General features: G+C 37.5%; 1 long non-coding RNA gene across 1 annotated transcript in view; it reads left to right on the forward strand.

Moving 5' to 3' along the window:
* Nucleotides 1-23,452, forward strand: part of LOC309652052 — an 877,231-nt gene that overhangs the window by 525,446 nt on the left and 328,333 nt on the right. The gene's annotated exons all lie outside the window — the stretch shown is intronic.

Raw genomic sequence — 23,452 nt, forward strand, 5'->3', positions numbered from 1 at the left:
TTACTAACAAGTGCTAACAAAGATAGTCTTACATATTTAAGCAGCATCAATTTGGTTGGATAGAATCCAGGAACTATGACAATCTTTGCCAACACCCACTCAGAACCCCTTTTGCCCCATCCATCTGCTAAATGTTTCTATTCATATATTTGCCTTGTGGCTTTGTTTTCAGTCCCATCCAAACTTTTTCTTGTCCAAAGGAAGAAACACAATCTCAGTGTCTGGTACGTATTTAGCCTTTTCCCATTCGAGATTTGGTGTTCTATCTTTTCCCAGGCATTCTGAACCACAGCCTCATCTTCTCAATCGTTATTATACAGCCACGCCACCTGCTTTGCTCACAACATTGCGGATCTGAAACAGGTTCAGATCTTGTACAGACTGAGTTAAGTACCTACCTCCTACTGGGAATGTACAGACAAGCTGAGCTGTGTGTAGGCGCTACAACCGTGGGAACGAGTTTTCAAGCAGCTTTTAGGAGCTGTTTGAGTTGTTATGCTTATGACAGTATGCAGCGGAAGATTGTATTCATGCTCACTAAACTCTAGAAAAAAATACTAAGAACTGAGTTTTTCAGAATTTAAAAATAGAAATGTGTACATATTTATACAGAACCAAAATAAAACACTAATTATTCTACTGAAATTATATTGGGCCTTTTGCCTGTGAAGGTTTTACATGGAGCATTTTATAAATGTGGCTAAATCAGTCTAGCAGAGAGAATAAGAGGAAATGTGACTCTTATGCAATGGTTAAATGGCTATGGAAAGTCCATGAAATTTATACTAGAGTCATACCCAGAATCCCAACTCTTAATTTCTTCAGGGTGATTTTTCCAACAGATGATACTAATTTAGGACACAAGGAATAAAAATATTTCCTGGTTTATTTTACATTTTAGTTATAGTTAAGATATTTTTCATGCCCAATCTCAGAGCATGGTACAGCTAAAAGAGAATGGAAATGAGAACCAGGGTTTAGTCAGAGTTCTGTTAAAAAAAATTGGCATTCAACTGTAAGCCAGTTACCTATCCTCTCTGAATCTGTTTCTCCATCTGGACAATGCAGTCATGTAGTAATAATGGTTCTTTTTTAAAAAAATTTTATTGGAGTATAGTTGACTTACAACGTTGTGTTAGTTTCAGGTGTACAGCAAAGTGAATCAGTTATACATATACATATATCCACTCTTTCTTAGATTCTTTTCCCATATAGGTCATTACAGAGCAATGGTTCTTAACTGAGGGTTGTATAATACTCCCAGTTGGGACTTTGGAAATGTATGGTGTCATTTTTTGGCAGTTAGCAGGCAAGTGCATGAGCAAGAATTGTCTCCCTCAAAATACCAGTAGTGCTCCTCTGAGGAAACACTGGACTGGATTTTTAATATTCCTTCCAGCTCTGACATTCTATGATCCTGTGATACTGCCTCTCTTAGATTCACTATGTTAAAATGTAATATACTAACATTTGGAACCTATAAAATCCCTTTTAAATGATTTTGAAATGATTTTTCTTTAGGATGTGCTATAAATTTTCAACTTTTCTTACAGATGATAACTTGTCTTGGGTAGAAATACACACTGAATATGACAAAAATAGCATAAAGGATGAGAAAAGGAGAAAATGGACCTATACAGCTCAAGGTTTCTACATATTCTATGAAGCAATAAAATATCAACTCTAAGTAGACTGTTAAAATTTAAGGACATATACTGTAATCTCTAGAAGAAACACTAAAATAAAAATATAAAAGAGATACAGCTACAAAGCCAAAAGATAAAATAAAAATGGATTTTTAGAAATAAATATTCAGTTAATCCAATAGGGGGGAAGGGAAGGAGGATTAGTAGAATAAACGACAATGGAGACCTCAGAAAATAAATAGTAAAATGGTAGACCTAAATCTAACTCTATTAAATTTTACAGTAAATGCTGATGGCACAAAAACACTCCAGTTAAAATACAGAAGTTGTCAGAATGGATAAAAACCGAGACCAAGTATGTGCTATCAACTAGAGATATGCTTTAAATTTACAGACACAAATCAATGGAAATAATATGGATGGAAAAAAGATACATGCTATAGAAGTATGCATAGGTTAATTGCAGTAAAAAAAAAGAAGTATGCATAGGAAAGCAGGGGTCACAATATTAATATCAGATAAGATAGACTTCAATAAAAGTATTACAAAAAATAAAACACAAAATCTAAATTACACAATAAATCTTAAGGAATTTGAATTTGTTATATTTTTTAAATTACCCCAAAAGAAAACTTCAGGCATTTATAGATTCAATGATGAGTCTTATCAAGCATTTAAGGAGGAAATAGCATGAATCTTAAACTCTTTCAGAAAATAGAGGAAGAGGAATTGATTCACAACTTACTTTATAAGGCAAAGCATAAACCTAATTTTAAAATCTGAGACAGTCATTACAGAAGAAGAAACTAATAGACCAGTATCCCTCATGAATATAGGCACAAAACACTTAACACAATTTGAGCAAATAAAATTCAAAAACATAGAAAGATATAATATATCATAATCATGGAACATTTATCCCAGGAATATAGGATTGATTTATTTCCAAAATTAATCGATGTAATTTGCCATATTTATTGAATAAAGGAAAACACCACATATGGCAAAATTCAACACCCACCCAGTGTAAGAACCTGCAGTAAACTAGATATAGAAGGGAAATTCTTATTCCAATAAAAGGCATTTACAAAATACCTAGAGTCAGCATCACATTTGATAGTGAAATATTGAATGCTTTTCCCCTTAGAACAAGGGGTGAATAGCCACTTTCACCACCTATTCAGCACTTTCCTGGCGGTACTAGCCACTGCAACACAGCAAGAAAGAAAGAAAGAAAGAAAGAAAGGTATAAAGATCAGCAAGGAGGAAACAAAAATCTTCTTAGGTTTAGATCTCATGAAGGTATATATAAAATATCACAAAGAATGTATAACTAAAATTACCAGAACTAATTTATATCATTTAGCAAGGTTGCAGGATACAAGGTTAACATATAAAATCAATTATATTTTCATATGAAACAGCTCCAATTGCAAATTAAAATTAAAGCAATGCAATTTACAACAGCAACAAAAAGCATTATATTCTTAGGAGTAAATCTAACAACAGATGTACAAGACCTCTATACTGAAAACTACAAACCATTGCTGAGAGAAATTAAGAACTAAATAAATGGAGACATTTGCTATGTTCATGAATTGGAAGATGTAATATTTTAAAGATGTCAGTAATCTCCAAATGGATCTACAGATTCAGTGCAATCTCAAACATAATTCCACCATGCTTTTTGTTGTAGAAACTGATAACCTAATTCCCTAAATGTATAAGGCATTAAAAGGATCTAGAACAGTGAAAGCAGTTAGAAAAAGAACAACAAATTTGGAGAGGTACACTGCCTTATTTCAAAGATTATTGAAAAGTTACATTACTCAAGACAGTATAGTACTGCCATAAAGACTAATGAAACGGAGTCCAGAAAAAGACCCACACTTATAACAGTTATTTAATGTTTGAAAAAGTCACTAAAGCAATCCAATGTTGAAAGGAACATCTTTTCAACAAATGGTAGTGGGAAAATTAGGTATCCGTATGGAAAAACAATGAAACTCAATCCCTGCCTCACATTGTAAACAAAAGTTAGTTTGAGATAGGTCATTGACATAAATGTAAAATAATGTATATTGCATATTTATACAATGGAATACAACTTAGCAAGAAAAGGGAACATACTACTGATACATACAATGTGAATGAAACTCAAAAATATTATGCTGAATAAAGAAAAGCCTTACACAAGAGAGTACATTACACACCATATGATTCCACTTACATGAAGTTCTAGAACAGGCCAAACTAATCTACTGTGAAAAAAAATCAGAATATTGCCTCTGGTGGGGGTGTGGGTGGGATGTGACAGGAAATGAAGCATTAGGGAAATTTTTGGAGTGATGGTAATATTTCTATATTTTGATAGAATTTTGGATTACATGGTGTATTCCTTTATCAACACTCATTGAATTTCTGCATTTCATTTTATGTAAATTTCACCTTAAGAAAAGAGCTATAAACAAACATTTAACTACGGTTGATGATATGCATTCTGTAGTGATTCCTGATGAAGTGAACTGATGTCTGCCACTTATTTTGAAATGCATTAAAGAAAATAAGATGAATTGATTGGTGTATATGTGATACGTGATGAAACAGGTATTGTAAACTGTTAATTCTAAAATCTACATAATGTGTATATTCATACTCACTGTATAATTCTTTCAATTTTCTGTGTTGCGCTTCAAAGATTTAATTGTAAAATGTTGGTAAAAATCAAACAAACAGATAGGGGTAAATATGTATGTTTATAATGATAAGGAATTGTCTCCAGGATAAATCATTGAGTGAAAAAACATCAAAGTACAGATGCTTCCATTTGTGGAACACATATATAATATGTGTGTGTGTGTGTGTGTGTGTGTTTGTGTAGTTTCTTGTATTCTATGCATAAACTATTTTGGAAAGATAGACAAGAAAGCATTAATGGTGGTTGTGTTGTGGCTACCTCAAGGGGTAAGGACTGGATTAGAGGAAGACTTACATTTCATTGTATAACATTCTACACTGTAGGAAATTTTATCCTTATGATAATGTATTACTTTTTCAAAAAGACCTACGTAAAAACCTAAAAATAAGGAAAATAATAAAATTAAAATCTCCTTATCATCTCTATTTAATGAGCTAGCAATGAGCAAAGCTTAGGAGACCAGGACTTGGAATCCAACAAGGTCATGCCTGTGCTACTCATCTGAGCAAGCAAGTAATCGATTTCAGGAAGATCAGTCAGTATACACATACTCACACACCTGTGTGGACTTTAGGCAAGTTAAATTTTCTGAGCCTTTGCTCATCTGTCAAAATAGAGATAATCATATAAGGCTGTAACTTTTAATTAAATGGCATATTCAAATGCATGGGTGGAGCAAGGCCTACTTTTAAGGTCTCAGCCCTCACGATAATAAACCAAAATAGAGTATAAAAAAAAATTTGATTGACGATCATTTGAATTGCTGGATTTCAATGAAGCAAGGTATATTTCTTCAAAAGAACCACCATAAGAGCCCAAATGCTCAGGAAATCATTGATAAACTGCCAGGATAAATTTATTAACTCGAGGGACTGTAGCATCCTACACGTGCAGATAACAGGGCTTCAGTTCATCCTTAATGAATCCCTGATGTCTGAATGCCTGGGAATCTTTACTCAGGTGAACCAAAGTCATATAGCTGGTTCCCTGCCCTTAATACATTTACTAAGGCCAAGAAGTATTCTTCTGGTGTTCTAAGACTCAATTTCCAATGTGTGTGTGTGTGTGTGTTGGGGGGGGGGGGCAGGTGGAGGGGGTTTCCCCCCACACCAACGAAGGGACACCACCACGGTGCCTGAGAATTTAACTTAATTCTAGCGCAGTTTCTACCAGAGATGCCACAGGTTAAGGGCTCAGTCCTACAAGACTGCCCTCCACCCCTTCCCGCCCCAACTTCAGACACCAGTCACAAGTCCAGGTTATCACCTGCATTTCTGACCGACTGACTACAAACTGGGGGTTCCAACAACCCCCCAACTTGGGTTTCAGACACCAGCCTCAAGTCCAGGCTGTTACCTGTACTTCTGACTGACTGGCTATAAATCAGAGGTTCCCACAACCTCCTCCTTGGGGTTGATTAATTTGCTAGAGAAGCTCACAGAACTCAGAAACATTTTACAATACTTACTAGATCGCCAGTTTATTATAAAAGGATATAACTCAGGAACAACCAAACAGAGGAGATGTATAGGGCAAAGTATGAGGAAAGGGTGCAGAGCTACCATGCCCTTTCCACGTAAACCACCACCCCCCCAAACCTCCAAGTGTTCACCATCCTGGAAGCTCTCCAAACCCTTTCCTCTGGGGTTTTATGGAGGCTTCATTACATAGGCATGATTGACTAACCCATTGGCCATTGGTGATTGAACTCAACCTCCAGCCCCTCTTCCCTCCTTGGAGGTCTTGGGGGTAGGACTGAAATTTCCAACCTTCTAATCACGTGGTTGGCTGCTCTGGCAACCAGCCCCCATCCTTAGGTGCTTTACAAAAGTCATCTCATTAATATAACAAAAGACCTTTAAACTCTTATCACTTAGGAAATTTCTAGGGTTTTGGGAGCTGTGAGCCAGGAAGTATGGGCAATGACCAAATATATATGATAAATATATTTTGGTCATCTGAATGGCCAAATATAGATTTCTTATAAATTATAATATCACAAATACATTAAAAATTATAGAAAAATTCCAGTAAACTATTAATACTTTTCTGGCACTGAAGGGTTAATCTTCACCTATCTAGAAAAAGTGTTTATTCAAACAATTACTTCTTTAAAGATTTCAATTTTATAAGGCTTATTCAACTGCTGGAAGGTTGTAGGGATATGACACAACCATTGTGGCATATTCAAAATGCACATACCTATCTGCTTCAGATTTAATTTTATATATTCCCACATCTGGCTTTATACAAAGGAGAAAAGAAGGTGTTGAGTAGGCAGGAGAAGGCAAACAGCTCCACTGTTCTCACTGATCTAATATACCGTGGCGTTCCGGTATCTGAGTGTTTCCACTAGATCAGTGTTTAATTCAGCAAATATTTATTGAGTATCTACCTATTCTGTGTCAGGCACTATCATAGGCACAGGAAGAAAGTGCTGTGAAAGAAAGATCAGAGTCTTGCTTTTGTGGAGTTTGCATTCTCACTGGGGAAGATAGACAATACACAAGTAAAGATATATACAGTAAGATAATTTTACATAGTGTTAACTGCTGTGAAGAAAATAAAAGAGGATGATATGAGAATGATTTAAAGGCGGGGCAAGGCATCTTTCTCTAGAGTGGCCTGGGAAACCCTCTATGAAATGGTGACATATCATCTGAGACCTGAATGATTAGAAAAATTAAGCTATACGTGAACTTGGGGGAAGACACATCCAAGGGAAGGAATAGCAAGCAACAAGGACTGGTTCTTAAATATTCAGGCAGGTGAAAATCTCCCAGGGGACTGATTTAAATGACGATTTCTGGGCTCCAACTTCCCTATTCTGGTTCGGTAGATCTGAGCTGAGCCCACAGATCTGCATTTTGACAAGCTTCATGCCCACCCCATTAGAATTTCTGATTCTAATGGTCTATGAACCATTAGAAGAAATGCAAATCTCAGGCCTGCTTATTGGTGTGTGGGATGAATTTTCATACTGAAGCCCAAGAAAGGTTGGGGAATCCAGAGCTTTGGGCCTAGAGAAAGGATCCCTAGAATCTTGTGACCCTAGAGGCACAGACAGTGGAATAGACAAGGCAGGTGGAACCTCGAAGGCTTGTTATTCAAGGCTGGAAAGGGGATGAAGGTACGGAGATCAACTAAGGTAGGGAGATCAACATTGACGGGTTTAGTCAATGTTCCAACTAGCAGAAATCAGGAAATCAGTGAGATCCACAAGAGTTGAAGGCTGTTCCTAAGGCAGGCTGGCTCTCTGCCGTGCTTCACACTTCCTGCCGTGTGGAGGTGGCCCTGAGCTCATAGGTGTTGATTGAAGACAGAAGGACCTCAGGAGCCTGCAGGTGTACTCTGTCTCTAAGGGAGAAAAGGGTCCATTTTACCTCTTGCATTGTTTTATCTCACCAGTAGAAATATCTCAATGTTGACTGAGAGCAAATTGAGTAAGGAGGAGATGCAATCTTTTTATTTCCAACCCAGATGATGATAATGAGCTTCACCACATTCTAATAACTGATTTCTGCCTCGAGGAACATCTTGGCTTTTCCAATGAACAATAATTTAATATGTTATTGCTTATCCTTTGTTCTTTTTCTTTGAGCTCATCCAATTACTGCCTACTGCTTTTGTTTTCGTAGTCCTAAACACTAACTTTATTATTTTTTCTTGTGAGATTTTTTCTTAGATCTTGTCCTAATTATAAAGTATTTCCAGTTGTATTTAAAATCATGGTTAAATGCTTCATTTGGGGGGTATATAACAAAAGAGTGGATGAAGTATCAGCTTTTTGTTACTGGGGAAATAATTCAAGTTACAAAAAAATGTTTTGAAACTTTTAAATAGACCATTTTTATCTATTTAAACTATTATCAGCTCAAGGTATATGCAATTTAAACTAAATTTCATCTTCTTCGCAAATCAATGTCTTCGGAAGCAACGCCCTTGGTTGATTGTATAATCAGTCCAGGAATCGTTCTGCACTTTCCTGCCTTTCACATAGTGTGGGAGTCAAACCATCCTAGGAACACAGTGGTTTTACAATATTCCTAAAATATTTTAGAAAGAAAGCAGCCACAGGCACAAGATTTCCCCAGATGCTACTCTACCAATTTTTATTGAGTAGTAACTATCTGCTAGGCATTGTAACTAGTGTCTTCCAAACAGTGCTTGCAGGCTATACCTCATAATTAACTGTGTCACAATGTTTTACAGTTCAATGCAACTCTAAACTTCCTGAAGGCAGAAAACATATCATGCCTTTGTTTGCCCCCATAATAGCAAGCAAAAAAAAAAAAAAAATAGGGTCAGTGGGTTTCCAAAAGTAAATGGATTGATATGTTTCAGTGACACTTCTCATTCAATGCACTGGCTGCATTTGTGCTGTCTGAATCTGTCCGAGTATAAAATCCAATAAAATTAATCTTTTTAACCCAGTCGATCATCTACAACTGCACCGAGATCACGCTTTTTCCCTTCTGTGGGCTCTTAGATAGATAGGCTTACTGATCTGCTGATGGGAGAAAAATAGAAGTGTAAATTAGACACATTTCTAACAGTTTTCCCAGTCTCTATTCAAAAATTCTATAGCCTTGTGGCCAAAGGACAATTTTCATGACCACTCTATTAACAGAACTCATCAGCTTTATTTCACTGACTTCATTTATAGAATTTCTAGTCTAATAGAAGAAATGTAACTTCTGAAGCATTTATTACTAGAAGAATACACTTTTAATCAGATTGTGTACTTTGAAAAATGTTAAACATATTGGAATATCCCAATTACCCTTCCCAAGGGATTGGGCAGTTTGCCCCACTGCAATAAATCATTGCCTTGTACAAGTAAAGTATTAGCAGTGTGGCTGTGAGAACTCTCATCCCATTCAAATTTGCTAAAAAGCTCTTCGGTTGATTTGTGCTTATGTAAGAGAATGTGTTCTAAATGTTGATCTAACTTCAGCTGTGAGAATGTGGAAGAGACAGAGGGTAGTAGAATAAATTTTGAACTTAAAATAGGAAGAACCGGTTCTAGGCCTAACCCCATCATTACTGGGTAACATTGGGCAAGTCACTGTACCTCTCTCAGGCTTTGACTTGTCCCCTGTAAAATGAGGATAATGCTGCCTGCCCTCCCACCTCTCAGGGCTGTGAGGATTTACAAGCTTTGTAAGCAGCGGAGCACAATACAAATTTAAGGGATGATAGCCATGGCACGACAAACAAATTCCTTTACCTCGAGCTTTTCTTTATGAACTGAGCATAAATTTTCCTGGGAGAAATTACTAGTTTCTAAATGAATAAAACTTACAGCCCTACTGACTAAAATGTGTTCTCCTTTTCTTTTTTCTTTTTATTGGAGAAGAGTTGGTTTACAACGTTGTGTTAGTTTCAGGTGTACCGAAAGTGATTCCGTTATATATATGTATTCTTTTTCAGATTCTTTTCCATTATAGGTTATTACAGAATACTGAGTATAGTTCCCTGTGCTATACAGTTGGTCCTTGTGGTTGTCTATTTTATATATAGTGGTTGTGTATATGTTAATCCCAATTCCTAATTTATCTCTCCCCTGCCCTTTCCCCTTTGGTAACCATAAGTTTGTTTTCTATGTCAGTGGGTCTTTTTCTGAAAAACGTGTTCTTTGCATGGAAACATTGTCCAGCTGTCTCTAGAAATGTGTCTCTACCCCCTCTCTCTGACTTAGCTACCTTATTTCCAACTACTGCTCTCACCATGCAAATCCTCTCCATTCTTTTAGGCCTAGTTCCTCAGTGTTGATTCCATACTACATTGATTTCTTCCTACAATGAGCTCCCAGAGATCTTATTATGGTCTAAACCGTGTGATTAATGCCAGGTCCTCTAGCAATCCTTCCCTGACCACCTCTACCAGGTCTAGGTTATGGGCCCTTTCTCTGTGTTCCCAGAGGACCCTGGGCAAACCTCTTTTCTAGCACCTGTCACACTTCACGTTTTAAAGAGCATTATGCAATATATCTGACATGAAATTGAACAAAATGATATTTTGATTATTTATTTACTCATCATGCAGCTTAAGAAATAATGGCATCATCAATATATTGAAGCCTCCTAGGCACCCCTCCCAAACTGCGTCCCCCTCCCTAACTCTCAGAGGTGGCTACTTCTTTGAACTGATGTCCATTATTCCATGCAATTCTATATCTCTTAACGACACCTAGATGTAGAACTATACACCATATCGTATTCTTTGGCATATTTTAAAAACCCTATATGGAATTATACTGGAATGATCTTTCTGTGATGTTCGCTTCTACTCAGTATTGTTTGTGAGATTGCTCCATGTTGTATCCTTGAGTAGACAACAATGTAGTCATCAGTTCTTCTAATTGGTCAACTATTTTTTCCAAAAATATTTTAAGATAATTATGCTATGAACTTTCTTAAACTTGTTTTTTGCTGCATGTGTATGTATTTCTCTGTAGAGCATATACATAGAAGTGAAACTGTTGAGTCATAAGGTATATACGAGGTAAGCTTTAATAAATATTGACAAATCACCCTCGAAAGTGGTTGTATGAATTCACACTCCCATCAGAATTGTATGGGATTTGCCCTCGGTCTACATACTCTGCAACACTTAGTATGGTTAGACTTGTAAAATCTGATGGATCTTGTGCCACTCCAGAGCCACACGTCATTATTTTCTATCCTGCAACGTGATCCGGGGGGTTGAACTCTATGCATGACAGCAAAGCGTTCCCTTGTCTTTGAACTCTATTTGGTTTCACATGGGGAACATCAGAAGGAAATTGAATGGAAGGTAGAATTTTCATTCCTTCAGTCCTCTCTCTGGGAGTCATCACATCATGAGCTAGAATTATACCTTCATAGCTTCTATTGAAGTGACATTTTCCTTACTGATTTGTAGGATTTCTTTACATATTGTGGATACTAATCCTGTTTTCAGTTATGTACATTGTAAATATTTTCTCCCAATGTGTGGTATGTCTTTTTACTTAAAAAATATTTTTGTGCTGAATTTTTTTTACAGTGGTTCTATTTATCAAGTTGTTCCTTTTATAGTGTATGTTTTCCTTGTCTTCTTAAAAAACTATTTCTCTCCTCTAAAGTCATTAAGATATTGCCCTAAATTTTCTTCTAGAAGATTAATAAAAGCTTTGCTTTTCACATTAGACTTTTAAGCCACCTAGAACTGATTTTTGTATATACTATGGAACAGAAATCCACATTTACTTAATTTTCATGTAGGTAGCCAATTTTTCTAGAACAAAGTATTGAAATGCTATTCTTTCCCTACTGTGAAATATTTCATGTTTCTGTTTCATGCTACCTTTCTCTTTATCACTCCAGGTTTAGTATATGTGCTGACAAAGTGAGCACTCCCATTTCACTTTGTTATCTGGTTATGTGACTATCTCCCTGTAATGATTTTCTATTGCTGCTATAACAAATTACCACAAACTTGAAGCTTTAAAACAACGCAGATGTATTCTCTGAACTGTATGTTCTGGAAGCCAGAAGAAGTCTAAAATCAATTTCACTAGGCTGAAACCAAGGTGTCAGCAGGGCCAAGCTCCCTCTGGAGGCTCTGGGGGACAATCCATTTCCTTTCCTTTTCCAGCCTTTAGAGGCCTTCTGAATTCTGTAAATTCATTGGCTCATGACCCCTTCCTTCATGTTTCAAAGCCCAATAACTTCAAATATCTCTCCCTCTGCTGAGCTTGTCACATCGTCTTCTCTGTTCTGTAGTAGAATCTGCCTCTGCCTCCCTCTTGTAAGGACATTTGTAGTTATATTCAGGGTCCATCTGGACAAACTAGGATAATCTCCCCATCTCAAGATTCTTAATCACATCTGCAAAGCCCCTGTTACTATATAAGGTAACATTCACAGGTTCCAGGGATTAGGACCTGGATATCTTTGGGGGCCATTATTCAGCCAATCACATTCTCCATTAATCCTATTCTTGAGGGCTTATACCCTTATTAGTCTTTAAACTCCTGGTGCATCAAAAGTAGCAAATGTTCAGCACACGTTTTCTGAATAAATACAATTTTGTTTCATCTCCATACTATTATGGTAAACTCCTTCAAGGAAGACTTTGTATCTTTAGCTTCTTTCATACCTTCCAATGAGTCTACAATAGCATAGATCCCTAATAAGTTCAATACTCTTTTGAGGCAATATGGTAGAGTAGAAACACATCTAGAATTCGGTCCTTGTTGTATCACTTATAAACAATGAATTTTAAGGCAAATTCATTTTTCCTTCTCTGGAATTCCCTTTCTTCATTGATAAAATAAGAGGAAGAAAAGAGTAAGCCTAGACGGTGAGGGCCCAAGCCCCCCACTTCTGATTCATTCAGAGCATTTCTGCTTTTATCTGTTTTATATAACTATTGAACTTTTTTATACAAAATTTTGTTTGAAAAAATAAAGAGTTCTCCTCCTTTAAAAACTTTCGAAAATTACTGTCCTCATCACAGTCTACCATGGGAATACTAAAACTCAGGTGTTCTCTTTGCCTGCTGAATTTATTTTCTGAAACCACTGCCTTGAAATTATTCTGTTGAAACCACTGCGTTGAAACCATTGTGTTGAAAAGACCACTAGGACAACTTGTGCCCTCTTCCTGGTGGTTGCTAACGTTCTCCCTTGTCTTAACATACAAATCCAACTGTGTAAGCTCTAAGATACCAAATGAATATGTGATCAGACACATATTTCCTACAGGAAAACCAAGATCCAAATCTGCTACACAGACCAATCAAATTGCAAACCACAGTGATCACTTGGGGAGAAGGGATAGAGGAACACCAAGTCAATCAATAAGCCGGGAAATTTACTGTATTCAGTGTGGAGGGGTATACAAAATGCTCCTTGAAAGTGAGAATGGTGTCTTATTCATATTCATATGCACACATTTATACTGAATAGATGACACAGTATCTGCCCCCAAGGGACTTATTTATATCTTAGTATCTTGCATCGTATGCACAACTTTAATCTACCTCCATCAGTAAGACTGCCAAGCTGGTTAGATTGACTGTAGGCCAATATTTGCAGTTACTCAGATATGACTTACATTGTCTCTCTCTAAACTTCATCACAGAGCTCCTAGAACACACTGCCATATATCCCAGAGATGGTCAATAAAATTACTGATAAGGAAGATCTTAGTTTTTTTTCATGTATTTCCACAGCTTTTCTGAAAAATAAAATAAAATCCCAGCCTCATTTTGTTATATGAGAAAGGATCATGTTTATGTATTCTGATAACTTACTATCTGTGTGACCTTAAGCAGTCTCTTTCTACCCCTGTGCATCATTTTTTTCCCATCTGAAAAAATGAAATGAGAATATTCAGACTAAATGATCTCTGAATTCCTCTTCAGACTCAAGGCTTTACTATCTATTATTACAGGAGTAAATGTATCATTTTAACCCACTGAATTGGTTTTCTTAGCTGTCTGCACTATTCAATAACTATTTATTTAATACTTACTAGTTGCAAGAATTTCACTCAGAAAGAAAAAAGAGCAGCAGGAAAGTGTTGATTCTGTTAGTGATTGATAATATTATTCATTGGCACAAATTGTGGTTTCTGAATTTTGTTTTCAAGTCAACCAAGAGTAACCATGGCAAAATAGGTTGTCTATTGCCCTATGTTGAAGTGTCAAAGTCTTAAATTCCTCCTCTGCAGCAAAGGTAGGGAAGTAAGAAACATGCCACTCTTTTCTGAAGCTCAATTAGTTAAAATTAATGCAGGAAGCTGGGTAATTTCAATGGACGTTTCAGAAATTCTGTGACAGATCATTTAAGGGTGGAAGAGCAATCCAACTACTACTGACAAAATTAGATTACTATTTTTTAATGCCCCGTTACAGCCATACAACTTAAAATCAATAGTCTGGGTTCTTGAGGAATGTGGTAATCAAGAAGAGATTAATATTGTAAGTTTTGTTATAAAAGTGAAGTCTGGTCAGTTTTTTAAATGATTAAAATCAGGAAAGAATTTATTTTTTAATTGCATCATAAATAGTATAAGAAAAGATGGATGGAAAAATCACATGATGTGTGAAAAAAAATGAAAAATAAACCAGGCATCATAAAAAAGAATTTTTTAAAAAGTAGAAAAATTTAGAAACACCACTCAAAAAAATCACTTGACATGTAAACAAAATCAGTTACATTTGAACTGGTTATTTATTTTTCTCTTGCTTCTATCATTGTGTTATAGTGACTTTTTTCATTAGAAGATATATATTGGCAGTGTTTGTTAACAAGTTTCTTCCTAGATAAAGCTATTTGAATATTTCTTATCAGTTTCTTAGTATGATATGTTAGGAGTGATGACACTCTGCATGCCTTTCATGCAAAGACTTTTCTGAACATTTCCTACACATGTCAAGTCCCTAATCCTTCCTTAGCTCTTCTTACTCTCAATTCAAACTCTACAGAGAGGACTCAAGAAGATCAAAGCCACCTTTGGTGAGTTCCCTCGAGGTCCTTCCCTTCTACTTCTGAAGTCCACTCTCTGTTCACTTACTCCCTCATTTTCTTTTTGTATTTTAGAGAAAGAAACATCTCCCCACTATTTTAAGTTAAATTTATCCCTACAGTTTCTTTGATTCCATTACTCTCCGCTGGTTCTTTCCTCCAAACGTACCCATCTCTGCTCTTCTGTATTCACTTCCTATACTTCCAGCTCTAGCACTCATCTTTCATCTAGGCTCCAGATCTAACCTTACCAACTGCTGGGTGGATATTTTCAGTTAAATGTTCCTTAGACTCCTTAAACTCAATGTTATTTTATTTTATTTTATTTTCCGCTAATACTGGCTTAGAATTTGTGCTTTTTTTTTTTTTTAAATTGGAGTATAGTTGCTTTACACTGCTGTGTACAGTTTCAGGTGTACAGCAAAGTGAATCAGTTATACATATACATATATCCCCTCTTTTATGGATTTCCTTCCTGTTTAGGTCACCACAGAGCACTGAGTAGAGCTCCCTGTGCTATACAGTAGGTTCTCATTAGTTATCTACTTTATACGTAGTATGAATAGTTACTATAATTGCTCTCATTTTGCAGATTGGTTAAAAATACCTGAGGTCACACCACCTAGAGGGGTGGGATAGGGAGGGTGGGAGGGAGACGCAAGAGGGAGGGGATATGGGGATATATGTATACATATAGCTGATTCACTTTGTTACACAGCAGAAACTAACACACCATTGTAAAGCAATTATACTCCAATAAAGACGTTAAAAAAAAAAAACAAAACTCAAGGCCAGCTCAACTCCTCCATGAAGACTTTTTTATCCTTCTGTTTGAAATCACTCCTTCTTGCTTTGCGTTCCCTTCAAGCTCCACTTGTTCTTATGAGGTTTTCCTTCTAGTTGCTATGTTCCTACAAATCCTGGCATAGCATAGGCGCTTGTTTGAAGTGACTTGAATCAATACATAATTGATACAATACACTGAGCTATGATTATGGTAATATCATGTTATACCATGAGAAATCAGTTTCTCTTAGTAAAAAATGATTATCAGTCGGTTATTCCATATGGTTTAACCTAATACTTAGCTCTCTAATTGAATTTTCTACTATTAGTTCTTTTTTCCGGAATTGAATTTTTACAGTATAGATGGGTCGTGATTCAGTCTGAGTCCATGGTTCTCATAGTTAGAACAGAAAATGTCAGTTAGGTCTTCTTATTTGTATTCCTGCCTTTTCAGCAGTCTCATTTTATTCCCTAGATCATGTCACCTAAATCACAGCACTAAGGTCATGTATGCTCAAGGCTAACAGCTAAACACAGTGTATGGCTGGAAAAAGGTCAGCACAGGCACTTAATGGAAAGCAGTCATTCTGGCCAAAAATAGTATGGCCAAACACCCTGAGTCATTGGAAAAGTTTAATTTTGGTTCAGCTGATCTGGTTCCACCAAGAAGATCCTACCACATTCTTGCTGCACTTTACAAATGAACTGAATTCAAATTCCCTTCTTTAAATTCATGATGATCTGTTCATAGGAATTACTAAAAACTTTTCACACGTGCAAATTGAATACTCTTGTAACCTGTCTATAATTCCCTCTACTCTGCGGAGCCCACAGAGGTAAATGATTTCCTGGAAATAGGTGACTTCTCAGGATGCCAGTCAGTACATTTGAGTTACACTTTGCATTTCCCCAACTATCAAATATGTTCTTTAGAACTCGACAATCAGTGGAAAGGATATAGTTTTATTCTCCTATATTTAAAGTATTCTATATTTATTATTCTGGTCAATTAATCTCTTTGATGGTTATAATCCATTTTTAACTATATCTCAGATGTTACATCGTTCTGGTAATTTTACATAGTAGCAAATTATGGAAAGGATAGAATGATTCTTTAAACTTGACAGGCTAATGTCCAATTAATTCTATACAAATGTTCAATACATTGTAATTTGGAAATATATCGAGTTTTTTTTATGTCATATATCCTTAAATACAATCAAGCATCTAATCATTGCCCCTTTGGAATCAATAAGGAAAGAAGTAGGTGCCTTGCCAGCTCGAATTCTGAAATAATTTCTAGGTTTAACCTATGTATCTGAGCCATCATGACACCCTTAAAAACTCTTTTCTCATTCATTGCCAAAGCTACCCGTGCACTGAAAAGAGGCTTAGTAAATTTCCCTAAGTTCTTCTTTCTACTCTCCATCATCCATTTTGCTCTGGTGCTACATTGCAGGTACCTATTCCACTTCTTCATTCCTGGATTCTACCCATCTGCCTTAGTCTCTTGTTTAGAATCCTTGTTTGAATTGTATGTTTTTCTGGCTTCAGTTTGGATACTGTCATTCAGCACCCTATACACCACCGGTCAGATCCCTATGCCCTTGGGATTACAGCCCAGGTACAACACCCCAGGCTTCAGCTTGTCCAAGAACAAAGTTCAGACACTCTGCCTGATCTAATATTGACCATTCTGCAGCCACAAAACCAAACCCACATACCAAATGCTTTTGAAAGTTTTCAAAATCCAGGAGTCAAGGCCGATGCATTTTGATAACTATATTAAAGATGTTAAAAAAAAAAAAAAGAACAAGGGAGAAAGGAGCCAATCAACAAACTGATTTGGAGTCAGTGGATGTAAGTTTGAGTCTCTGTTCAGCCATATACTAGCTGATGACACTGGACAAGTTCGTAGTTTCTAGGGGCTTCTCTTCCTCATCTGTAAAATAGGGTAACACCTTTCCTGCCAATTTCTTAGGGCTGTCGTAAGGACTAAACAAGATAACAGAAGGAGAAATGCTTTTCAAGCAAAGAAAATTATCCTTATTGAAATAATAAGGACAAATAAGTAACATTTTGAAAGGAATAAAGCCTTTGACACTTTACAAAGTGGCTAAGAAAATAATTATCTAAAACATAAAGGTATCCCAGCCAATTCTAGTTTCCTGTGGCTCCTGCAGCATCCTAGAAAAGTTAATTATTCATGCTAACTGGCTGTTGCCATTTTTTACTTACAATTTCTCCCATTACTCCATCACTCTTGTTTATTACATGCAGAAATGGCTGCCTTTATATTTCATGTCTTCTTTTCAATATCGAGACTAATACAGCACGGTGACATGAATAATAGCCAATCTGCCACAGCATACGCTACAGCTCATAACATGATTCATCAATGCAGTTTTGGTGGTGCAATGTTCCTTGATTTGAAGTTCTGGAGGTCTATGGTTTCCCACTATATTAACTCTGAGCATGTCCTGTCAGTATTCTAAAGCACAGTGGCTTTGGACTGAAGGGATGCTCTATTTTAAGGGACAAGGACTCTTAACATTTAGTATAGAACGTTTAGTCCGTAGACTAATCCAATCCTTTTCTTAGTTTTCATGCCCTTGTTTATATCAGAAATAACTGCCACACCACAATTTACATAAATATTGGCTTCACAGAATGTTCCATTGCTTTTCCTTAATTTTCTTTTCCTAAACAGTAAGGCTCAGTTAGTAGAGCTATCACCAAAAGCGTTTTAATTGAATGAGTAGTCTATAAAGTAATCAGTGGTCTGCTTGCCTGTAGTTTTTTAAGAAAAAAACCCAGCACTTTCTGGGAGACTCTTTCTTCAAGTCTCTGAGATATTCTCTTTGTTCTAGGACATCAACCATTTTCACATTCCCATACCTGTAAAGTCACGTATCTATAGAAGAGTCAATTCTCTATTTTTAGCCGTGCTAATGGTCAATTTTCACACAATAGAGCAACCTGACCAAACAGTGACCTGAAACAGCATGTTGAGACAGATGACATGCAGACTTGCCGTTACAATCCAAAATACTGGCTGTTACAAGCTATATGTGGTAACAGTCAAATCCGGGCTGTTTAAAGATGGCACCACAGCACAACTTTGGGAGAGTTATTTTCAGCTCAGCTTCAGATAGACACTGAATTCTTACTCTGGGACAATGGAGCGAGCTCTTTTATGAGCTGAGGTTGACATTTCAACTGATTGATACTTATTTCTTGAGCCCTTGCCATGGCTGTCAAAGTGACTGAATTGTTTGATTGAGTCAGAAGGCAAAAGCCAGGTTTTAAAGCACAAATTAAATTTATGAAGTGAAAAACTAAAATGAAAATGCCTGGGCGAACAAAGCTGAGATACCTTAAAAATTCCCCCAAACAGTGTGTCCAAAGAGCAGGCTGGAGGACAGCCAGCCACGGCAAGGGGCAGCGAGAGCCATGGTGCATATGGCTTCCAAAAGGGATGGGGAGATGTGGGCAGATCGCCAGGCATTCTGTCTGTTTTCTCCCGTAGCCACTGGCTCTCTTAGAGGGGAAAAATGGATACCTCTATTCTCTTTGGCAGGCAGGCAAATTAATCAACTGGTAAATATGAAATGCCTACCGTGTGTAGTATTCTCTAGGTGTTGTAAGAAGGGGATACAAAGAAATATGTAATATGAGCTCCAGGCTCTAGCTGCTTAGTTAGGGAGTGAAGATACCTCTGCATAACAATCCTACACTAAAAGTTTGTGCCATGTGCCAAATGAGAGGTATACTTTATGAAGGTTATGGAAGTTCGTAGTTCTCCATCTGTTTGGACCATTTCCACCTTCCTTCCCTGACTTCACAAGCTAAGGCAAGTCCTTTCAGTGTAGGCTCTCCCAGAACCTCCACTTTCCTTCCTAGTCCTTTTTTGGAGTAACTCTGTGATTATTTTGTTTCTTGCCACCTCCCTCTATAACTGTAATCAACATGAAAGACCAGGGCATTTTCCTCCTCAACACTGTATCTTCAGTATTTAGCACATTGCTTAGTTTCCCTCTCATGTAATGTAGCATATTTTTTGATATTTATTTTTAGTTAACTTTAATTAACTATGATTTACATACAAGAAGCTAAATTCATTCAACGTACAGGTTTTGATAGATGCATACAGCCACAACCAAGATACAGGCCATTTGCATCACCTCCAAAAGTTCTCTTGAGCCTCTTTGCAATCCACCACTACCTCTGATCCTGGCCGCAGGCAACCACTAATGCTTTTGTCCACACTTTTTAGAATTTCTACAAAATTTCATTTTCTAGAATTTTTAGAGTTTCATACACATGGAATTATACAGCGTGTACCCTTGTATCTAGCTTCTTCCATTCAGCATAATGATTTTTTTAAAATAAATTTATTTATTTATTTATTTATTTTTGGCTGTGTTGGGTCTTCGTTGCTGCATGTGGGCTTTCTCTAGTTGCGGCGAGCGGGGGCTACTCTTCGTTGCGGTGTGCGGGCTTCTCATTGCGGTGGCTTCTCTTGTGGAGCACAGGCTCTAGGCGTGTGGGCCTCAGTAGTTGTGGCATGTGGGCTTCAGGAGTTGCGGCTCGTGGGCTCTAGAGCGCGGGCTCAGTAGCTGTGGCACACGGGCTTAGCTGCTCCGCGGCATGTGGGATCTTCCTGGACCAGGGATTGAACCTGTGTCCCCCGCATTGGCAGGTGGATTCTTAACCACTGTGCCAACAGGGAAGTCCCCAGCATAATGATTTTGAGAATCCTTCATGTTATTGTGTTGCCACAATAATTTTTATGCATCTTACAACAGTATTTTCTGACAAAGAATGCATTTCTGTTTTATTATCATGTTTCCCTCATATATTATTTCAGTCATTTTATCATGGCAAATGAACAAGTGTGTTCCAAGTGGTATGTGAAATTTTGTAGTTTGTTAATAAGTGAGAATCCTCAACAAAGGCTGCACATTTTCATCATTGTTAAATGAACTTGGGTAAAGTACTGGAATGAGTATCACATGATTTTATACATTTGAAACTCTGGAGTTAACCTTTTTTTTTGGCTCTTTGTCACGTCTATGAGATGGTCATTGTTTTTACCTTGTAATATAGCTAAGCGCTTGTACCAGGAATAGGAAATGTGTCAGATCTGCCAATTATTTGTCATTCATTTCTGCTTATGTTATTTGTATGAGCCCCAAAGCTGAGTTTCTTTGAAGGAATATTTTTAAGTGACTTATCAATTTTTCAAAAAGTTTCTTTATTTCCAGCTAGATTTTTGAAAATCCACAAGTTGGCTTTTCCGGGCTCATGGAAACTGTAATTAGTTGGAATCAGGGGAAAGTGAAAGGATGAGCAAGGGCATCACCATAAGGCCCTTTGTGGGGTGGAACTCCCCGCTTTCCTTGGGACACCTTGCCTCCCTTATGCAATAGATGGTCATGTAAATACCAAGGGAGGGTGCAAGTATATATGCATGTATTCAATATCAATAGTTTTTTCTTTCTTACTATTTGAGCTAAAATATATAAATAGAACATCCCTCACTTTGAAGACCATTGCTAGGCAGCGGAGAGTTATGGAGACTTGGTGAGCAGAGGAGTGATATAATAAAAAAGGGTATTATCATTATATTAACTCAGTGCTACTATACAGAATGTGTTGCAAAGAGTAGTGACCGGTGGCAGGAGGAGTAGTTAGAGGTTGTGTTTGTTTTTACTTCCATTTATTTATTTATTTTGGCTGCATAGGGTCTTTGTTGTTGTGCAGTCTTTCTCTAGTTGCAGCAAGCAGGGGCTACTCTTCGTTGCGGTGCGCGGGCTTCTCATTGCGGTGGCTTCTCTTGTTGCAGAGCACGGGCTCTAGGGTGCGCGGGCTTCAGTCATTGTGGCGTGCAGGTTCAGTAGTTGTGGCTCACGGGCTCAGTAGTTGTGGCTCATGGGCTCAGTAGTTGTGGCGCACAGGCTTAGTTGCTCCGCGGCATGTGGGATCTTCCTGGACCAGGGCTCGAACCCATGTTCCCTGCAATAGCAGGCAGATTCTTAACCACTGTGCTACCAGGGAAGTTCCTTCCATTTATTTTTTAGTTATTATATTTAAGTAATATACACTCAAAGGACAATATATAAAGGAATAAAGAGGATAAAGTCCTCTTCCTCTCAACTTTCAGCCCAACTCCTTAGCTAACTACTGTTAATAGTTTCTTGTGCATCCTTCTGGATGGTTTCTATGTGTGTGCAACATATGCACGCGTGCCTAGACTTGTCTATTTGCATAAATGTGGTTAACTGTTCACACTATCGTGAACATTGCTTTTTCATTTAACAATATACCTTAGACATTTTCCCACACGTGTAACTAGAGAACCACCTGATTCCTTTTCAGGGCTACTGAGTATTCCACTACATAGATATGCCATGATTTGTAAACCAGCTCTCTTTTTTTTCCCTATTTTTATCCTTATTAGAAAAAACTCTAGTGGCCATATGTGTACATATGTCTTGCATAGGGTTATTTTTAGAAGCAAAATTTGCTGAGTAAAAGCACATATTGGTTCCTATTGTTGCATAACACACTGCTCGGTCAAACACTAGCTGTTTGTTCGTTCATGATTTCCTGGGTTGGCAACTTGGACAGGGCTCAGGGGGCGTGGCTCATCTCTGCTCCCCATGACGCCAGATGGACCCAGTCAGGCATTTTCAGTCTGTTTGTGGGTTATCTGCTCCTAGATGTCCCTCTCCCCTGTCAGGGGCTCAGCATTAAGGGCTGGGATGTCTGGACCTCTCTTTCTCACCACATGATCTCTCTCTCCGTGTGCTGTCTCATCCTCAGAATTCGCTCGGGATGATTCACAAGGTTGTAGTGATACAAGCGAGTGAGAACAGAAGCTGAAAAGCTTCTTAAGGCCTAGACTTGGAAGTCACACAATATTTATTTTTATAAATTTATTTATTTATTTGTTTTTGGCTGTGTTGGGTTTTCGTTGCTGTGTGTGGGCTTTCTCTAGTTGCAGTGAGCGGGGGCTACTCTTCGTTGCGGTGCACGGGCTTCTCATTGCGGTGGCTTCTCTTTGTTGCGGAGCATGGGCTCTAGAGCACAGGCTCAGTAGTTGCGGTGCATGGGCTTAGTTGCTCCACGGCGTGTGGGATCTTCCTGGACCAGGGCTCGAACCCATGTCCCCTGCTTTGGCAGGCAGATTCTTAACCACTGCACCACTAGGGAAGTCCAGAAGTCACACAATATTAATTCTACCACATTCTATTGGTCAGAGAAAACTCATAGCATCCCAGATTAAAGGAGTGGGAAGATAAGTCACCTTTTGAAGGAAGTTGCAGCAATGTTACACGGCAAAGACACCTGTGTACAGAGATGGAAGAAGATGTTTAACCATCATTGTAAACAATTTTTGTAAACAACCCTCCCCAAAGAATGTGCACATTTTAATTTTGATATATCTTTTCAATTAGGAGACTATTGTAATATTCAGATCACTGTAGAATAATAATACAAGAATGATACAAGACATATTGTAAAGGAACTCATTAACTGATTAGATATGAGGTGCTAGGCAAGAACAGAAGATTCTTTTAATGTTGTTCAGAACTAGGTCTCTAATGTCATTGACTAAGTTTAGAATATTAGGACTGGGGGAGACCATAGGACTAATTTGTTCCAACCCCATCTAGTGTTGAGATTCCCTCTTCAAACACATTCCTAATGTACTTGAACACCTCCATTGGTAGGGACATCTCTGTTTCCTAGGATAGTCCATTCCGTTTTTGAAGAGTCCTGCTACATGGGTCTTTCCTGAATTGAGCCAAATATTGC

Source organism: Balaenoptera physalus (genome assembly GCF_965194825.1).
Source record: "Balaenoptera physalus genome assembly, chromosome: X".
Classification (NCBI taxonomy): domain Eukaryota; kingdom Metazoa; phylum Chordata; class Mammalia; order Artiodactyla; family Balaenopteridae; genus Balaenoptera; species Balaenoptera physalus.